This window comes from Lemur catta, chromosome 14 (assembly GCF_020740605.2).
Source record: "Lemur catta isolate mLemCat1 chromosome 14, mLemCat1.pri, whole genome shotgun sequence".
In the NCBI taxonomy this organism is placed as follows: domain Eukaryota; kingdom Metazoa; phylum Chordata; class Mammalia; order Primates; family Lemuridae; genus Lemur; species Lemur catta.
In genome coordinates, this window is record NC_059141.1 from 10,870,978 (window position 1) to 10,892,365 (window position 21,388).

General features: G+C 46.3%; 1 long non-coding RNA gene across 1 annotated transcript; it reads left to right on the plus strand.

The window, feature by feature from the left end:
* Nucleotides 1–7,278: 7,278 nt before the first annotated feature.
* LOC123649986 lies at nt 7,279–12,964 on the plus strand. The gene is made up of 3 exons (XR_006739202.1): nt 7,279–7,378; nt 12,400–12,456; nt 12,870–12,964. It is a non-coding gene; the product is annotated as an uncharacterized LOC123649986 (long non-coding RNA).
* Nucleotides 12,965–21,388: the final 8,424 nt, after the last annotated feature.

Here is a 21,388-nt window from a genome sequence, read left to right on the forward strand (position 1 = left end):
GCCCAAACCCTCTCTGTTGGGTAAGGCCCCACAGCCTCACACGTCCTCAAGTGCAAAGATCAGCCCTTGGAATGAACGAGTGAGCACCTGACTTCACCACCAAAATTTTGGACAGCGTGTGGAACCTGTGACATGTGGCTCATATTAGCTAGCACAGAGGTGGCCAAGAGAGCTACATGGGATAATCAAGGTGCCAAGGAAAGGGCCAGGCACAGAACACAGGCTAAATCTCCCCACCCCTACCCACCGTCACCCTGGAACTCGCTATGAAATCACAACAGCATCCATTCTCTTTCTGGTCATCCCAGGGCAAAGCAGTCTGTTTGGATAATGCATATGAAAGCATGCTAAATGTCCACTTTTTGGAGCTCATGTCAGAGTGCTTTGATTTGGGCCAGCTCAATGGTAGGCAACACTCCTCCCCATTTCCTTCAGCTCCTCTGGGTCCAACATTCAGCATCAGCCCCTCTGCAGCAGCCTCCCAGCCCCATGGCCTTGGGAGTCTCTGCAGAGCAGACAGTGACAGTAGAGGTGCAATGTGCAGGTCTGTCCTCTTGACTTGCAGCGTCTCCAGGCTCTATGGGCTCCTCTGATTCACCTGCCGCCGACTCACCATGGGAAGTAGAGGGTGGGCCAGGTAAGGCAGCCTTCTTCCCCCTTTACCTGCAGGTGGTACCACACTGGGTTCATTCTAAGCAGGGGGTAAGTGCATGCATCTAAGCGAGCAGGGGTGTCACAATGATAGGCAGATGTGCAGAAATGAGGACCATCTACCCAAGCCGACGGGTACGGGAAGGTGCTGGCTGACAGGGCCAGAGAGCAGCACACAGAGTGCTCCTAACCGCTCCTGGGCATCCTCACACCTGCCGCGCTGCTGAGCACCACTGCAGAGCTGGACACTTCTCCAGCCTCATCTCCATGTCCCCCCAACCCTTAAAGGGTGTCTCAGCCATGGCTGGATGACTCTTCCACTTACCAGACATGTGACGTTGCACCAGTGAGTTACTTTCTCTGGGCCTCAATCTTTCTCATGTCAGTGAAAACGGACACAATGAAGTCAACTTCTCAGGGATGGGGAAATTAAGTGAATTAACACGTCAAAGTATGCAACAGAGCCAGCGCATAGTAAGTGTTCAATTAATTTTTAAAAAATGATTAATAGATGAAATTCACATTAAACCCCTTTTTGGAAAGAAAGAAAGAATAGTCTCCAACACTCAGGCCAAGACATCTTGATGCTAGAGAGAAGTTATATGCTGTCCAGGGTCACCCACTAGTGCTACCTGGTTGTGTGCCCAGCCTACACAACTGCCCATGGCTGCCCTGGGCCAGCTCTTACCTGATGCATGTCTAGAGTCCAAGGAAATTCTTTCCTTGATTTTCTTCCCCAAAGCTATCCAACTCCAACAGTTTAAATAAATCTATGAGACTTGAGAAAGGAGTATTTTCACTGCGCCCCTATCTGTTCTCTGTACTCACTCTCTTCTCTGTTAGTTGTCTTTATTTCCCTGAGAGTTTCCACCTCTGAGGAGGGGCTATGTGGGTTCAGGCTCAAACAGAGGCTGTGGGGCGCTGCCTTCAGTGGCCCTGGGGGGCTCCTCATGTTTGAGGGCCAGGATTCCTGGCAGCATCTCCTCTGCACCCCCTGGCAGCACACATGCCGAAGTTAGGCTTTGCTTAACCCCAGCTGCCCCCTGGCAGTGTCCCTGCTAACGATGGACTCCAACCTGGTCTCCCAGCTTCAGGTCTCACCTGCAGGTCTCACCTCCCAGCTTAGGCGTCACCTCCTCTGGGAAGTCTTCCCTGATGCTCCTCCTCAAAGGTCCTGCAGTTCCCTGTTTGTCCCCCTCCAGGCACATATTGAACCCTGTGTGCTAAAATTGCCTATTCACCAATCTGTCCAACTGGCTGTAATAATTTACTCCTGCCTCTGTCCAGTGTCTAGCCCAATGCTGGAAACATGTGCAGAATTAATGAGTTAACAGATTCATGGTGACGACTCCTAGAGACGCTACCAGGAGTGTTCTCGACTTCAGAAAAACAAGCAGCTCAGAGGTCTCAGAACTCTCTGGCCTGTGGCCCAGCAGAGACCTCTGGTTTTAGTGCTAGTGGAAATTGAGCTGGCAGATCAAAGGCAATGGCCCCTACACTCCAGATTGCCAACAGCTAGCGCTATCTGAATATCAGTTGAATTGGTAATTCGAAATTAAGTGGGTTAATGATTGACGTCAATTTGTAGGACCTGGCCTACTACCTCCCTCCTGCAGACAGGGCTTTTCCTATTCCGGGTCCGCGGGGAGAGTGGAGCTTCCCAAATGAGAGTTAGTTTAGCTGCAGCCATGCCTCGGCCCCACCCCACCCCTGATTTTAAAGGGCCTCTGTTCTTCAACGTACACCTGTCCTGTTAGACGTCCTAGAAAAGTCTTAGCACCTGAGATCCCTTTCAGAAATAAAAACTCACAAATTTGAGCCAAAGGGGAAAAGCCTGGTGCAACTTTGCACCTGTAATACATGAGTCACTTGATTAAAAAAATACTCAAAAATCAAGTTCGTGATTCTCTCTGTGTGGGCAGGGAAGGGGGGCACGTGTGGAGGGTGAGAAATACCTTCAGCTGCACCAACTTACAAATCCTAACCACTATCTAAATATTCTGAGGCTGTCCACATTTTGGAAGACGACTTTTTCCTGTTCGTGCTTTATTTGACGGTCAGAGGGAGACCGAATATGGAAACAGCTGCCGGAGGATTTCAAAGCCACCTCCAGCAGGTTAGGCTGGTTCCTTCACCTTTATTCAGAAGTTGGGGAGGGAAATGGGGGCCTCAGGAGGAGGGTGCTGGGGTCCCACAGTGTCAGATGAGGGGGACTCTGCAGGGGCCAGGCCTCCTGCAAGTCCTCTGGTTGACAATCTAGGCATTGTCGACACTCTGACAGGATGCCATAGGAGGAAAATGTCCTTTGCAAAGGCAGCTAACCCTGCTAGGGGCCTGCTGGGGCCAGAGCTGCAGGCCCACATAAGGCACACACTGTCCGGTCCATCCACCCCTGGCAGGCCTGGCAGCATAATTCAGAGAAGGCTGACCCAGGCTCAGGACGCCCCCTCTGCCCCAGAGGGAAGGACCAGGACAGCCTGGGGCCAGACTGTGGCTGCTCTGTTTCTTCTGTAACGTGGGGAAGGTCCTGCTTCCTTCAGGTGTGGTCAGGACTCAGGTCATCTGCCTAGAGCAGGTGGCCGAGGGCCAGGCCCAGCAGGAGGTACCCGGTACCCAGCCCTCTCCAGATCTCCAGGCACATGAGTCCCGATGATTGTGACTCCCACATCACTCAGAGTCACTCTACAAACGCTTTTTCCCACTGTCTGTCTGTCCTAGGCTTTTCTGGGAGAGAGGCAGAGGAGATGGAGAGGAGGAGGAACGAAGCTTCGTTGTCACATCAGGTCTCAGGAAACAGGAGACCTGGGGGCCAGGTGGGGCTGGCCCCTGCCCAAGCTCTGCCCATTCGCCTGACTCCTGCCTGGGTTGACTGGCGTGGACCTGGGAGGCTGGGGCCTGGGAAGGTGGGAGGCGGAAGGTCATGTCCAGCCTCCCCCGCTGCCCTTTAGCCCAGTGCTCCTTCAAGTTTGTTACGAGCAAGAGATCCTAGGCTGCATATTAATAAAACAATGGAATTTTTATTTCTTTTTCTCATAAATTACATAATTCAAACCTTAAAACACCTTTAATGAACAGTGACTGGGCATGTGACACTTAATAAAACTGGGCTCAGTTCAGTTTCTGCTTGACAGGCTACCAGCCGAGAATGTGCCTTACGAGTCAATGATTAAGAGGCGGAGATCTTTCCTGGGCTCTACTATTAAACACTTCAAAGGTTTCCAAAGTCAGATAAAATGAAAAGCAAATGTGTTTCACTGCCTCTCAAATGCCTCAAATGTTTTAGCAGGTGCAAGCAATGAAACCTTCCATGGTGACAGCATTTTAGGGTCTGCAAAGTGCACCAGGCTGAATTCTGGGAAATCTAGGCTGGCTTCATAAAAATTCATGATTTCCAAGGAGGGAAGATGGTCGTCTTCAGAGCCCATCTACATATGTGGCACAGAAGGAAAATATCACCGGGTCCTCTGGGTCACGGGTCAGCTTAACGCTTTTTGTTCTGGAAGAGACCCCCGCGTGGAACGCTGGAGGACCCCAGCCGGCATGATCGGCTTTGTGCTGGCAAAATGGGGCCAAATCTCTGGGTTGGCCTAGATTTCCTGATGGCACATGAATGGTCAGGTCAAACCCAAGTTCTGTTTTGGGGGGCATGGGTACATTTTGATGTGACCTAGGAACACATCATAGACAGTAAGAGCCAGCAGGCTTGGCACATATAGATGCTATGGTTTTGTGCAAATTATTTAACCTCTCTGTGGCCTGGTTTTCTCATCTGTGAGCTGGGGATAATCGTAGCACCTACCTCACAGTTTTGTGAGGATCAGATGGGTTAACATCGTAGAAGCACTTACGTGCTATAGCAGAATTCAATACATGTTCGTGGTTCTTGTTATTGTATTGTCCCATTAGGAAAAATGAGTATAAAAAGTTAGCATTCTACAGCTTAGCCGTTTGGGCTTTTCATTTAAAATTTGCTATAACTTAGATTTATAAGTCAGAGTAATCTCTCACATAGACATATAATATTTTATAGTTTACAAAGGACGTTCTGAGACATTACCTCACTCCAGCCTTTCGACAGTGAAGCGAGTAAGGCAGGAACTGGTCATCCGTGGACAAAGGATGAGCATCCAGCTCTGCTGAAGCTCTGTGTGGGGTTGGACCCGTTGCCCGCACCTCTGTGTCCTGAGGGCCCCTGTCTGTGAAATGGGTACAGACAGGCTCCCTCTGCATCACAGCACAAGCCGCCTTAAGACCCAGAGCCACCGGCCTCTGCCAGGCATCAGAGCTCACTGGCCCCATTCTCACCCCACATTTTTTTTCTAAATTCATGAAGGTGCTCAAATGCTCTTTGCATATTATCTCAGCAATCTTGCAAGCACTTGTTTATGAGACCTGGATTTTTATTCTTCCCCTTTTCTAATGAGGTGGGCAATGAAATGGCATTCCAAGAGTCAACGAAGGAGAACCTCTTAGTTCTTTCCTCGGGGAATAGCTGAGCAGCGATTGTTATCAGAGAACATTCTCTTGATTTCCAGGCAACACCAGATTACTCACCTCCCCCTTGACAACACAACACCGGCTACTCAATGCACGTCTCTGAAACCTTTTGCGGGCTCTGGAGCCCTTGAAATTGGGACACGTCTCATGAGCTCTTCCCCCCACGGCAGGTCCAGAGGACACTAGTATGAGTGTCTCACTGGCCAGCTCTCTGGCCGGTGAACGCAGAGGCAGCAGAGCCAGGCCGAAGCAGAATCTCTCCTCCCCACACACCCGAAAAACACGTTGGACCCAGCATGGCCTCTTAGTGCACACCACCCGTTTATAACTTTCTAACCATCACAATTAAAGACGTAATTTTAAGATGTGTATGAAGAGGGTAATTACCAGGATGTTCATCACAGCATTATTTATAACAATGGAAAATAAAAAACATTGTAAATGTGTAGCATTAATAAAACGTGGAGCACTCATAGAGTGAAGAACTTGGCAGGCATTTTAAACAAGGTTGATAGTGACATGAAAAAATGCACATGGCATATTAAGTTAAAAATAAGTATACTGTAATGCTCTATGTCTAGTATGGTTTCCTGTCTACTAGAAGTACATATTTTACACATAAATACTAAGAGATATGTATGCCTATTTTAAAAGGCCTAAGAGGCTATGCCTACTATTCAGAAATATGATTCTGGATTTAATGTTTTTTCAATTTTCTTTCTTTGACCTACCTATATTTCCTGATTTTGGTATAAGAAACACGATTGCTTTTGTTATGTTAAAAATTTTATTTTTAATTTAAAAAATAAGTCGGAGTTTCATAGCTGAGACTGGCTATGGAAGCCATCTAGTGTCACGGCTCTCATTTCCAGGCAGGTAAACTGAGGCCCAGAGAAGTGACATGCCTGCCCGAAGGTCCTCAAGCTATTTATTTGGTGGCAGAGCCATGATGAGACCCAGGTGCTCTCACTTATCCCTGTTCTTTCCGTGACATTCTGGGATGTCTTTGAGACTTTTTATAAATGTGCCAGAGACCTTTGCCATGGAACTGACTGCGCGGAACCACCTTTCCTCTCCGTGAAGCTAAGGATTCCTCAGTTGGCTCAAAAGCCAGAGTGTCTCATCCTGCCCATCTCTGCCCTTTTCCCCCAGGTTACAGTAAGCAGGTTAAAACCAGTGGCATCCAGTGCAGTGTCTGTGCCAGGACGTGGGCGAAGGGTTATGTCATAGTTCATCACATTATTCTTGTCCAAGCTTCCATTCTTGCTATGGCCTCAAAGTTTGTGTCTCCCCAAAATTCATATGTTAAAATCCTAACTCCCCAAGGGGATGATACTTAGAGGCGGGGCCTTTGGGAAGTGATTAGGTCACAGGGGCAGAGTCCTCATGAATGGGATTAGAGCCCTTATCCCAGAAACCCCCAACAGCTTCCTTGCTCCTTCCTACGTGTGAGGACACAGCAAGAAGGGGCCATCTCTGAACCAGAAAGCGGACCCTCTCCAGACACTGCCGGCGCCCTGACACTCCCCAGCGTCCAGAACTGTGGGAAAGAAATAGTTGTTATTTATAAACTAAATAATGAACCAAGACAATTGCACATGCGGGACAAGCAATTGGACACTGGCCTGTCCTCACTCTGCCCCACCCCTCGGCTCCTCCTGTGCAGCTATGTGGTTAATGAACATTGCCAAGTGAATGGGCTGAGATTGTAACAGCCTGCTTTACACAAAGATTTATTTTTTCTAAGGCACCCTGAGCATTTGTGAGTTTTCCTTCTCTTCCATCATGACTCGTTCACTTGATGATGCTAAAATGGAAGGTGGTTGTGCTGCTCAATTGCAGTAATTTTTTCCCATCAAGGAAAAGAGAGAACCTATGTTTCAAGTAGTCATGTTAAGCAAAGCTAAATATGCCAGTGAGGACACAGCTGTATGTATGGATAGGAGACGAGGCCCGGGTAGGAGCTGAGCTTCTGCAAGGCCACTGAGAGAGCAGGTTCGACTGGCGCTGACAGCGTCCAGCCCTTGCCAGGACATGGCGGTTTGCAGCCTCCCAAACTCCACCTCCTAACGGTCTCATGGGATCCTGCGGCGGCACTCTGTGGCAGACCTGCTAGATTCCCTTGCGGATGACGGGCAAAGATAGGCAGAGAAGCGGGACGACTTTCCAAGGAAGGGTCCCTGTCTCCTCCTGCAGTATTTGTTTTCCCTACATGAGCCTCAGTGAGAATGTGAGTAGTTGTGGGTCCCCACTGCTCTATGGGAGACAGAAGGGACACTTTGAACCATTTAGGAATGAGGGTAGAAAAATGAAATCATGGACAATGTCCCAACTTTAGAAGCTTGAAGTTTAGGGCTTGCATCACAATCATGATTTGTTTTCCTTTGCTATTTTTTTCCTTAAATTTTTAAGCCTTAAATTATCCCAAAGTTTCAGAATTTTTACCCCTGGGAATCTATTCCATGGAAGTAGGAACACAATTACCTAAAGACGTGAATCTACATATAAACACATAAGGGTGTTTAGCACAGCACTGTTTGTGGTGGCCAAAAAATAAAATTAATGCTCTGAGTGGGAGAATGTTCAGATACATCAGCATTCATTCCCCCCATGAGAGCATGAGAGCGCCATTATTTGACTTAAGGGGATTTGCGTGACGTGTTGGTGAGTGAGAAAAGCAAGATGCAGTAGTGCATATAAAGTGTGTGTATGTCTTAGCCGTGTGTTATATTTGTATGTCTGCATATGATTACATGAGCACAGCGTAAGGCACAGAAAGACACAAAGCAGGTTGCGAACATGAATTAGAGTTGGGGGGGAAAGAGTTGGGGGGAAGCAAGTTTGAAAAAAGGCTACACTTAAAAACATAAGATCTTAAATGTGCAAATTATGTGTGTGGGTACATATAAACGTCAACAATAACAAAAAGATTAAAGTAGATTCGGATTCACTGACTTAGAGCCATCAAGTACACAACGCCAGACAGGTTCAGAGAAATTTACAAAGTAGCATTCCTCCTCCAAGAAAAAAAGTCAAATTCCCAAGCATGTGTGCATATGTTAGAGCCGTGTGGGAGGCCCCGCGCCTGTCCAGCGCTGAATGCTTAAGGAGAGGGTGAGGGGGTGATGGTGACGGTCAGCTTTTTCTTTACCCATCTTTGCTTTGTCTCGCTTAATGCTTTAAAAACCAATTTTTGCCTGGGAGAGGCATTCCGAAAAGTATCAAATTGACACAATTTTTAATGCTCCAATGTGCTTATTCTCTGGTGATTTGAAGTGAAGCATCAAGTGATTCTCTGTTGCCCAAACAGGTGGCCTTCTGAGCTGCCGGCTGTCCTCGCGTGTGGGGAAGGCCCAAGCTGGGACTTTCTCAGGATCCCAGGCCAGGCAGCTGGGACCCGCCTGGGGTAGCCGGGGCGAGGGGCCGCAGGTGTCTCCTGTCAGGGGCTAGGTGAGGCCCGGATGTGGTGCAGGCGGAAATGCATTCCTCGTGCAGGCCCGGGGAAGGCAATATGCCCTTTGGGGACCTCTGATGGCTCGACAAGGCCAGCGTGGCCCATTTCCCCCACTCTGGCCACCTGGAGCCACGCGGCTGGCAGGCCCAAGTCTTGGGGCTGCGGAAGGCCCAGTCTGAGGTGCCATCTTCTGAGGAGCAGAGTCGGGGTTCTGAGTGGGGGATGTGGGTCCCTGCCAGTCGGCCTGGGTGGCTGTAGCTGTGATACCTGCGGGGCAGGCGAGAAAATGGGCAAAACGAAGGGCTCATGTTTGTCCGAGTTCCCGGGAAGTTCTCGCGCAGAAGGAAAAGCGTGAAATAACATTCTCCAGACCCCACTCGGGTAGAAACGGAAAAGGAGAAAGGTCGTGGTCGGCCATAAGCTGTCCCTAACTGTCGTCAGGGAAGATGTATGGCCATCACAGGACTGCCGTGGTCCTCAGCTGAGGTCAGGACTTGGAGCTCTGCTCAGGCCCAGGAAGGCACAGGGTGGCCCCTGCCCAGCCCCCGCCACTCTCTGCCAAGCGCCTTCCCTGGCACCTGCCACCGTCCGACACGCCACGTGTCTTACTGGGTTATGGCTTGTTTGCTCTTTACTGAGTGGGAAGCTCCCTGAGGTCGTGGGTTTTTGTCTGTTTGTTCCCGGCCATGTTGTCATTGCCTAGAACAGTGCACAGGGCACTGCTCAACAGTCACCTAACAAATGAATAAACAAACAGTGAGTAAGTGAGGATGAAGAGGACCAGAAATTCGGTGAAAAACTAAAACTGTAAAGGTTCCAAAGTGGGAGTAGGGACATTATAAATAAAGTGTGGTACAGCCACTTAAAGGAAATTATACAGCCATCACAAACATTCTGGATGGTGGGATGTGCCCCAAACGACCCACAGCGATTATCTCCGGGGATGGGTTCATGGGAAGAGTGGTGCCTGCACTTTTCCCTATTATGTAGTTCTGAAATATTTCAATTTTGCGTCACTTTGTACAGTATTTCAGTTGTAAACAGAAATAGAAAAACATGTTATTTGATGTCAAAAAAGGTTTGAAGATTTTTGTAATGACATGAAAAATTGATTTTGCAGTGGGATTAAGTTAAAAAAAATCAAGGTACAAGCCTTTCTACAGAAAAATTCTATATGTTAATATCTGTGTCCAGAAAAGAAAGAGTAGGAAGAAACTTGAAAAGTGATTATATCAATTTTTTCCTTTTGCTTTATACTTTTCTGTATTTTTCAAATTACCTACAATAAGCATATCACCAGGAAAAAAACTTTATTTAAAATTAAAAATTTATCACTATATACAGAAATTAACTCAAAATGGATTAAAGACTTAAATGTAAGCCCTGAAACCATCAAAATTTCTAGAATAAAACCTAGGAAAAGCTGTTCTCGACGTTGGCCTAGGCAAAGAATTTATGACCCCAAAAGCAAATACAACAAAAACAAAAATAAATAAATGGGACTTAAAACGTTTCTGCACAGCAAAAGAAATAATCAACAGAGCAAGTAACCTACAGAATTGGAGCAAATATTTGCAAACATTTGCAAACTATACATCTGACAAAGGACTCATATCCAGAATCTATAAGAAATTAAAAAATAATCAGCAACTCCCCCCCAAAATAATCTCATTAAAAAATATGAACATTTTTCAAAAGAAGATACACAAAGGGCCAAGAAACATGAAAAAATGCTCAACATCACTAATCATCAGGGAAGTGCAAATTAAAACCACAATGAGATACTACCTTAACTCTGTCAGAATGGCCATTACTAAAAAGTAAAAAAAAAAAAAAAAAAGAAAAGAAAAAATCGATGCTGGTGAGGATGTGGTGAAAAGGGAACACTTCCACTCTATTGGTGGGAATGTAAATTAGTACAACCTCTGTGGAAAACAGTGTGGAGATTCCTCACAAAACTAAAAGTAGACCTACCATTCAATCCAGCAATCCCACAACTGGGTATCTACTCAAAGGAAAAGAAGTATTTTTATCAAAAAGACACCTGCACTCGTATGTTTATCATAGCACAATTCACAATTGCAAACATATGGATTCAACCTATGCGTCCATTAACTGATGAGTGAACAAAGAAAATGTGGTATATATACCGCGGAATACTACTTAGCCATGAAAAAGAACAAAACGATGTATTTTGCAGCAACTTTGATGGAATTGGAGGCCATTATCCTAAGTGAAGTAGCTCGGGAACAGAAAAGCAAATACTACCTGTTCCCACTTATAAGTGGGAGCTAAGCTACGGGTACACATGGTCATATAGAGAGTCATAATATGCACTGGGATTCAAAAGGGGGAGGGGAAGAAGGGGATTAGGGATAAAACGTTACCTATTGGGCACAATGTACACTATTGAGGTGACGGGTACACTAAAAGTCCAGATTTGCCACTGTGAAATAAATAAAAATAAATAGAGTAAAAATTTAGTATAGCTGTACTTGACTATGAGAAATGTGAATATGTAGAGATATAAGATAGGAAACAAGAAGAAAGGGTTTTTGTTTTTATTAATTGTCCGATCAGACTGTTTCTGGTCTGCAGTGAAGGCGTCACTCACTATGCAGAAGAAAGATCCTAAGGGTTCTCAGGAAGGGACAGATTCTACAACCTCAGTCAGAGGATCATTGCCATAATAAATAATCTTTACTTCAAGACAGCCTTCCTCAGATCTAACTTAATTTCCTCCTGCTTCAAATAAAATAAAATAAAATAAGCCCACCGTTATTATCTGTGGAAATGAGTCTGGGGAGCCAAGTGCTTATAAAAACCCTCCGCATACTTGAAAATGGTTACTTACTAAGTCTCTCTCCATCGCTCAGCATCTCCGCCCTCCCCTCTCCTCCCTCCCACAAAGTGCAAAATACTTCTAGCTCCTTTGATTCTGTTTTGCAACAGTCCCACGTGATTGTCACCTTCCTCTGGCCTCTTTCCAGGATTTCTGCATCATTCTCCAAACAGGGCGCCGGCGACAGAAGTCAAGAATGGAGTTGGCCGACGTGGAAACGGCTGAGCAGTTTACTTTACGAGTCTTGCAAAGTCCCCTCCTGTGGATCTGTTCCCATGTCACTGACTCAAAAGAAAACAGCACATCACTGTCCATAGGACCACTTCCAGATTCTCCAGATAGCCTGGCATTTGGGGATTGCCTCAGTGTCTCTCCTTAGCAAGGCCTCAGAAGTCTGATCCCTGGGTCTCTCTGCCTTCTGGGGTTTAGGATGGCTGCATTCACATGGTCCCTTTCCCATGGTCACTGCTTGCCACGGTCCTCAGCCACGAATTCTGCCCCACCAGAACAGCTGCCCCTGAGCCTGTGCGCATATCCAGGGGCCCCATCCCGCTGGCCCAGGAGGGTCAGACACACTGGGCAACTGCGCCAGGGCTGCCGCTCCCCCCATCCCGGGCAGACGACTGACACTGACATTGAAAACAGACAGCGTTTTCTGGGTGGGCAGGTGGGCGCCATTCAAATGCAGAGCGGCCGGCTTGTTTCTGAGTGGTGATGTTGAATTGTGTGTGCGCGCACATGCACACACACACTGCTTATTGTTGCGTTCAAAAACAAATTTAAAACACATTTAAGGAGTTAACAGACTGTGAGAGTTCTTTTTGTTTTAATAAAATTAATTTGTAAAGGTTTCAAGATGTTAACAAATGACCAAAGAGACTGTTTCATAATTGATTTTAAAACTTCATTAAGTACACAGGGTGGCTTTCTTATTAACTTCTATTTTGGCTTCCAGCTGGACTTTCGCTGCAGTCAAGTAGATCCAGGAAGAGGAATTTCCGCGGTTGCCCAGGTGTGAGCCTCACCCCGGAGCCCCACACTTTGCTTCGAGGCTGTGGGCCAGGATGCTGATCCAGGATCAGGCTTTGCTGCCCTTCATGCCAGTGAGGAAGTGGGGTTGGTGGTACCAGGGATGCAGAGAATCCTCTAGGTGCCACCTGAACCCGTCTCACCTTTCCCAGCATGTCCCTCATGGGCAGCGGGCAGATTTCAGGGTGAGGCCCTCACACTGCCAAAGCCCACCTCCTTGCTGCAGACGGGAGCAAGGCTGCCCTCAGCCTCCAGCCCACCCCAAACCTCCCAATGACACCTTTGCATCTGTTCATTCATGTGTGCAGTAAACATCTAATAATCATTGACTGCCCCTACGTGCCAGGCACTTTGCTGGATACTGAGAATCTCACTCCCTGTTTCCCTCTCTTGAAGCAGGAGCCCAGGGGTATCTATAAAGAGTGGAATGTCAGCTGGTGACCAGTAAGTACCAGGACTGCCTGCCCTTTGGAAAAAATTCTGGGAGACAGTCTGCAGGCTCCTCAGAGGTCCTGGTGGTGGAGCCCCCATCGCCCATCACTCTCCCCTGCCACCGTGCTTTATTTTTCTTCATAGCACTTATTAACCCTGACATGTTCTACATTTATTTGATTTCTTATTTATCATCTCTCTCCCCACCCCATCAACAGGTAAGCTCCATACATGCAGAGATTTTGTTTGGTTCACTGCAACTCCCCTAGTGGCCACATCAGTGCCTAGCACAGGGTTGGCAATTAAAAATATTTGTTCTGGGCCGGGCGCGGCAGCTCACGCCTGTAATCCTAGCCCTCTGGGAGGCCGAGGAGGATGGATCGCTCGAGGTCAGGAGTTCGAGACCAGCCTGAGCAACAGTGACACCCCGTCTCTACTAAAAAATAGAAATTATCTGGCCAACTAAAAATATATATAGAAAAAAATTAGCCAGGCATGGTGGCGGATGCCTGTAGTCCCAGCTACTCGGGAGGCTGAGGCAGTAGGATCGCTTAAGCCCAGGAGTCTGAGGTTGCTGTGAGCTGGGCTGATGCCACGGCACTCACTCTAGCCCGGACAACAGAGCGAGACTCTGTCTCAAAAAAAAAAAAAAAATTGTTCGGGGTGGATGGATGGATGGATGGGTGTAAAAACAGACATGGTTCCTGCCCTCGTGGCACTTTTAGTTTTATGAAGGAGACTATGAATTAAAGAGTCATGAAAACTATGTAAAATTACAATTACAATTGTGTCAAATGCCACAAAGGAGAAGTACTCAGTGTCAGCACAAAGCTTCACAAAAGGCCTGATCTTGTAGGGGGAAAGGGAGCCCACCTAAAGGAAGTGAGGGCTGAGCTCAGATTGGGTCGTGAGGAGGAATCATTTGCAGACACAAACTGTCCCTCCACACAGTTTCAAGTTGTGCAAGCCTTGCTCCCCACGTCTCCCTCTGCCTGTGTCTCCCCAGGAAGGGGTCCTGAGCAGGAACCCGGGCTTCTCAGGAGGACGTGGGCTGCCAGCTGGTGGTTACACCTCCCAGAGCAGAGACAGGAGCATTAAAATCAGCTGAGCATCTTGCCTTCTGGCTCTGCCTTGATGCATCCTGGGAGAGGGAAGAGCACTGCACATGGAGTCAGCACCCCTTGGTTCAAATCCTTATTCTGCCACTTCCCAGCTGTGCAACCTTGGGATAGTTATTTTATCTCCTTGGTCTCAGTTTTCCATCAGTGGAATGGGAGTGAAAACGCCATCTAACACAAGCCAGTAAGAACTTGATAAATATTTACTGTTTGTATTTTTAATGGTCAATGATATTTGCAAAATAAAAAAAAGAAAAGAAAACTGGATAGTTCCACTGGAGCCAGTTAAAATGTGTTTGTCCTTTTACTCAAAAAATGTAACTGTTGGGTATTGTCTGTGTTCAAGGACTGTGCCAGGCATAGTGGGGCCACAAAGATGAGTCTGGTGTGAGTCCTGCCTTCAACTGTATGACAACCTAGTTAGGGAAATTCACGGACAGTCATGGGGAGAGCAGGTAGCTCTATCTGCGGACAGAAAGAGAGTTCAGAGGCAAGTTAGAAGAAGACAAGAATATATCAGCAGACGGAATCCTGGGGGCTACTTGGAGGAGGTGACATCAGAACTTACCTCCTTTAGCATCTGAAGTAGCTTCTTGCTCAGACTTCTATGGTCTGTGTCCTCAGTACTGTGTGACTTCGTACCCCAGGGCTCCTCTCAAAATGCAAACTGGGAGGAGGGGGGCTGTCACCAAAAGCAGTAGGCAGGTCTCTGCATGCTGGCAGGGGCCCATCTCGAGGGCATGCTGCCTGTCTCTACCATTTCTGCTTTAGAACCTTCTCCAAAATCAGGGCATCCCATTGAGCCCACCTGCAAGTGCAGTGTGGAACTGTGGGAGAGTAAGCCCAGCTGGGGCAACCCCAGAGCAACAGAGGATGGAGCCTGTGGATTAGTGGCCTGGTGTCCTGTCCTTTGGCCAGAAAATTCTGGAAGGCAGTCTGCAGGCTTCCCTGAGGTTCAGGCAGTTGAGGCCCGAAGGCCTACAGCAGTGACCTTAATAACACACCTTCATGCCAGCTGCTTCCCTGTTTCACTTCCCCACATCCTCACTCCTGTCTCTTAGGAAGTGCTCATAACTGTTCATTTTAATCATCATCATTATAATATTTTAATTTGTATAGGACATTATAATTTGTACAGTGCTGTCAAAACAAACACAATAAGATCTCAGTGGCTGAGCACATCAGATGTTTATTTCTAGTTCCTATTCCATGTCTGTCTGGGTTGGGGGGTGTCTGTTCTGTGTTCCTCTCCCTGGGGGACCCAGAACAACAGAGCCTGCACTTGGGAACATACCTAGGGAGAGGGAATCCTGGTGAATCAGCACCAGATCTTCAAGCTTCTGCCAGGAAGTAACCCACGTCACTCCTGGCCACATCCCACTGGCCAAGCAAGTCATTTGCTCATGCCCAACTTCATCAGGGAGAGAAAGGCATCTCAACCTTGTGCTTAGAAGGAAGAAAACAGGAATGCAGGTCAATAGTCCTCAGGACCAGCACATGACTCTCCCTGAAATGCCAGCTCTGTGCCCTGCACTGCGCCAGGAGCCCTGGATGTTGGGGTGAAGGGGGACACGGGGAAGCATGGCACAGTGTATGAAGCACCACAAGGCCTGAGCTCTGTCCTCGGGAGCTGCCAGAGCCCAGTTCCTCTTTCTGCCTCAGGGACTGTGCCTGCCGTCCCACCTGCCTGGAGCTCTCCGCTCGCCCACTCGTGGCCCTGACTTTCATTCATTCTGCACGTCTCAGGCCAAATCTCACATCCTCGGAGAGCTCTAGCTGCCCTCCCTTCTGCAACTGCTCAAACACAGATCTCCCCTCTTCCTCTCTCATACTCTATTCTTTCCATCACAAGACTAATTGCATTTGTAACTGTACGCTTGCTGTGGCAGTTTGTGGGTAGGCAGCCCACTGGAATGTAAACTCCAGAAAAGGTGAGAAGCCAACCATTTTTCATGATTGTATTCCCAGCACCTAGCACAGGTCCATGCACATAGTAGATGGTCAACAAATATTTATCAAAAGAATGAACTCATTTGGGAGCCAAGAAATACATGGCATGAGCAAAAAAGAATTTATGGGAATATAATACTCGCCTTATATTAATATTTTTTGTATCATGCTTTTGACTCACATGGTGCCTTTTGCTGAAACACAAAGGTAGATGTGGAAACTTGCTAGAAACTGGAGAGCCTTCATGTAAGTAGTTAATTATTATTCCTTCCATAGTTTTACTTCTTCTCCCAACATCCCTGTTATGACAATAAGGACTTTTATCCTTATTGTAGAGATGAGTCTCAGAGAGGGGTGTGACCTACTTACGTCTTCTGACTTGGGGTTGTATTCTGATTTCAGATCCTAAGCTTTTCCCTCTGCATAACCCTTCCAAAGTCAGGCCGTACCCAGATGCTTGGAACCTGGTTGGTTGGTTGGTTGGTTAAGTGTGGCCACTGCTAAGTTTGAGTCCAAAGGTCAATCGGAAAGGCTAAGGCATATTGCAAATGAATTGAGTTCATGAACTGGGTTGATTTTCTCAGCAGACTCCTCCCTTGCTTCCTCTAGGAAAACACGGATATTTGGAAAAGAGCACGGGGCCCTGAGGAAGGGAAGGCCCCGTGTGCCTGCAGCGTTTGCCACCACCAGCCCTTCCATGTGGTTTCATCTTCACTGTGGAATTTGGTCAGTAGTGCATCGTCGACACACCTGGGGCACGTGGGCAGGGACTATGGTAATTCTGGCATGGTGGTCAATTTCCTGGTTTCTCTTTAATTATACCCATTACCATTTATTAAATGTCTACCGATTACCCTTCTGCAGAACAATAAATGCTCACAACCACCCTCTGAGCTACTGTCGGTGGCCAGCAACAGAAACTCAACTCAGACTGGCTTCCAGGGAGAATAAAAGGGAAATCTGGGTTCATGTCACTGAAAAGTCCCCAAGTAAGGCTGGACCTGGCTCCTCAGGAATATGCCTCTCCCCCTCAGCTCTGTTTTGCCTGCGACAGGAAGGCCATCTTCACACAGTACCCTGCACCAGACCGACATCGTTCTAGGGTCACGTCCCCTGCAAAGGAAATGTGTCTTTCTAGATGGCTGTGGCCAGAGCCCCAGGATTTGCTCTGACTGGTTCTAATCAGGCCCATTTGTGGCCGGAGAGATGTGATGCTCTGACTGGCCAGGCCTGGGTCCCACGCTCACCCCGGACACTGCTCAACTCCCAGCAAAGCCTGGGAAGCGAGAGCCAAGGAGCAATGCTTGCTTCTGCACGGAAATTGGAGGCTGTTACTGAAAGAATGGAACTGGCTATTCAGTCGGACAAAGCAAATGTTCTCCGTAGAGAGCCCTTATTATTATCCTGCTTTTAAAAATGAGAAAACTGAAATCCAGAGAGAGTAAGCCACTTGTCCCCCAAATCACACAGAGTTGGGGAGAAATTTCCTGCATTGCTCAACCATTGTGCACCAAGTAGTACCACGAAGCGTGGGTCACCTGCTGTTGTGTACTGAAAAAAAAAAAATCACCGTTTCAGTCTGCATTCTCAGAGACGAGGTTCCAAGAAGGATGTTTGTAACTAAGTAGGCTTTAGTCTGCGTAACCACGCCATCTGCCTTGCAGGCTAAAGAAAGCTCGACATCCTTCTCCCTGAATAGAGCTCAGAGTCATCCTCTTGCTCCCCTTTTATTCTTTTTACTTTTACTGGGTTGGAATTGAAACATTATTGTAGCAACTATTAGTTTCAAGGAAAAATTGTAATTGCTTCTGGATCCACTCACTGGTTTCAAGAGCGCTTTAACCTTTAACTTTCTGAGTACAAAGGGAGGCTGGCTGCGCAGTGAATCTAACAAGACCATCATTTATCGCCGGCAGAGTTCATTAGTCAATCGTAACAGTTTAATTATTAGCATTTTAATGCATGAGCATTTAACTAGACAGAACAACAAGCTTTGGCGTACAGAACAAGACTTCTTCAATGGGGCTGAATTAACCCGCACGATTGTTTGTATTGTGGTGTGCTGTTAAAACGGGGTGATTAAAATGCAAGAAACAAATGGATCCATATATTTAGCCAACAAACCAGCATTTGGCTTTCTGGTATTAAGAACATGGCTTTTTTTTTAAGCTTAATTTTGGTTTTAAAATCTTTGTTTTATTTGGCCTGCTCCAAATTATGAATTAAAATGCTATATGGAGGATCCACGTTGATCTACTGATCGTAAGAGGCAGCTTTAGTAAAAAAATAGGGAGATCCCAAAGGAGAAAGACCCCAAATGGTCCTGAGTGCCACCGGGGGAGGCCTGTGGCTGTGGGCTCCCTGGCCCCCCTGCTAGCTGCACAGAGGAATCCCCTGGGGAGTTTTGTTCGACTGCCCCATCCAAGCAGCACCTCCAGAGAATCTGACATTCCGTTGGTGCAGAGTGGTGCCCAGGTGTGCTTTTTGTCTGTTTGTTTATCTCCCCAAGACATTCTTACTTGCAGTCAGGGTTGGGAACCACTGCTCCACTTCCATGTGGAAGGTGAATGCCTTAACAACATGTGTCAAAAAAGAATCAGGCTGACCAATGTTCACAGCAGCACTATTCATAAGAGCCAAAAAGTAGGAAAAAAACAAATGTCCATCAGCAGATGAATAGCTAAACAAAATGACGTGTATACTTACAATGACATATTATTTAGCCTTAAAAAGGAATGAAATACTGACATATGCTACAACATGGATGAATCTTGAAGACATTATACAAGTGAAAGAAGCCAAACCCCGAAGGACAATTATTGTATGATTTCATTTCTGTGAGGTACCTAGAACAGTCAAATTTCTGTTTAGGATGATGAAAAAGTTCTGGACATCAATAGTGGTGATGGCTGCACAACATTTTGAGCGTACTTATGCTACTGAATTGTACACTTAAAAATGGTAAACATTGGGCCGGGCATGGTGGCTCATGCCTGTAATCCTAGCATTCTGGGAGGCCAAGGCAGGAGGATCGGTTGAAGTCAGGAGTTCGAGACCAGCCTGAGCAAGTGCGAGACCCTGTCTCTACTAAAAAAACTAGAAAAAAAAATTATCAGGTCATCTAAAAATAGAAAAAATTAGCTGGGTGTAGGGGTGGCGCATGCCTGTAGTCCCAGCTACTCAGGAGGCTGAGGCAGGAGGATCGCTTGAGCCTAGGAATTTGAGGTTGCTGTGAGCTAGGTTGATGCCATGGTACTCTAGCCCCAGCAACAGAGCAAGGCTCTGTCTCAAAAAAAAGAAAAAAAAATAGTAGAAATTGTAAATTTTGTGGTATATTTTTTTCACAAGTACAGAAACCAAAATAATAAGTCTTGCCATATTAACTTCAAGAATCAGTGTGCATATCAAATGAGATTGTGGATAGAAGCCCTTTGTAAGCTTAAAATGATGTACATATTTAAGGTGGTAGTAATATTCTTTAATTATTTGTTTTAATCATATTGTTTTAATAAGAGGCTACAATATAAACAGCTGAGAAGGTTAATTAATAATGTCAAACCTAAACAAGTATAATTAATGTCACTCAGCAAAAGGCCTTCACTAGACTCAAAACATATTTTCTCTCTGGGGTAATCTTGGCCTGATTTTTCTAAACATTTCCTCCTTTGACTGAGAGGCAGAAATTCTTAGAGAGGCTGGGAAGAGATGGAAAGTCTTATAGTTTTCATTTGAGGCTAAATAATCACAGTGTGGTCTTCCATATTGCCAGAGGCACCCGCATGCTGGCCTCTGAGATTTGAGTAGAAAAGGAGATTTCCAAGTCCTGCAATGGTTTCTCCCAGGAGAGACGCTGAAATGGACAAAGCACAACAAGAAATAATCCTAAGAGCCAGCATTGATTGAAAATTTCCTAAACGCCAAGCTTCTGATGGAAATACTCATTGGGGTGATGAGAAAGATGCACTACCAGAGAAGAGGTGGGAGACCTCAGCCCATCCCACGGCCAGGCAGGAACAAATTCAGAAGCCCAAAGAATATTCTATTCGTTCTTTACTTCTCATTCAAGCAATATAATCCAACCATAGAGAGTCTGTGGGTTGGTAGGAATTTGGGGCTGATTCCTAGACTATGAAGAGTTGTCACTTGCCCCTCAGTGAACAGAGAGAGTCCCCCTTGTTCCTGGGAGTGAGGCCTTGGTGGGCAGGAGCTGGCAGCCCATTCTGCCATGCTTTATTTTGATTAATTTAAATGATACCTTGTTGCCTTCTTTCCTAAAAAGTTTTAATGCAGCTTGCCAAAGTGGACACAATACAGCAAGATAAAATACTTTAAGTAAGAAAATGAGGAGTGCTATAGTGCAGGGGTAGAGGAAATACCCCAACATCAGACCATACGGGATAACTAAAGGGGTATTTACAAACTCAGGATCAACAAGGAGAGGTTCGGTCTCCTCTGCTCTTGTCATTCCATCTAGAAGCGTGCAGGGCCTGGGCAAGGCTGCTGAGCCCACTGCAGGTCTGTGTTCCGGGTGAGGGTGGTCTGCCTTCTCACCATGGAAGTGTGGGAATGGTCGTGTAGAGCTTGGGGACACACAGGCTACGTACATGACTGAGCTTAGGTTTCAACTGCTTATATTAACAGCAATTGCTGGGACATGTCCCTCCCAGCACATGGGGGCTGGGGGGCCTGTGGGCAACTGCAGCCCCCTTGGATGGAGGATTGAAATTTGGGGGGTGCCAAATCTCTGCCAGCTCAATGCCAGACCATCTGAGATGAGTGACTTTTACACAACCCTCCTTGTCTCTCCACTTAGAGAGACATTAAGACTGAGTCAAGAATGAAGTGAAAACATAAAAAGGACGCTGGAGAGCCCTCCAGAGTAGCAAAGGAGGGGTCTCAGATTTGGATCAGAATCTTCCATCACCTGATAAAAGACAGAGGATATGATGATACGCTAATCCCAACATCCTTGAAGTAAAAATCAGCCAAAGTTTTCCTCTTTTGATATATTATAACAACCATAAGGGTACAAGGAAGCAGGTACTTTTATGTGCTACTAATGGAAGTATAAATTGGTATAAACTTACTAGGGGGCAAGTTGGCAAAAGATCTAAAAATGTACATGTTAAATTTTGGGGATTACCTAAGATGGTAAATGTATATTTTAGTGATTTATATATTTGTGAATTTTCTGCTTAGGCTCCTTGGTCATTCAAGAAACTTCAATGTGATATACTTAAAAATGTACATTATTTTGTAAAAATCTCTTATGTACTTAGTAATTTCAAAAAATGAAAACTGTTGATTTTAAAGTTAATTAAACTTTTTAAAAAATGTACATGTTAAGTCCACTAGGAAGTCCACTTCCAGAAATTTATTTTAAAGAATCTATCATCAATGTAGCATGGATTTAGC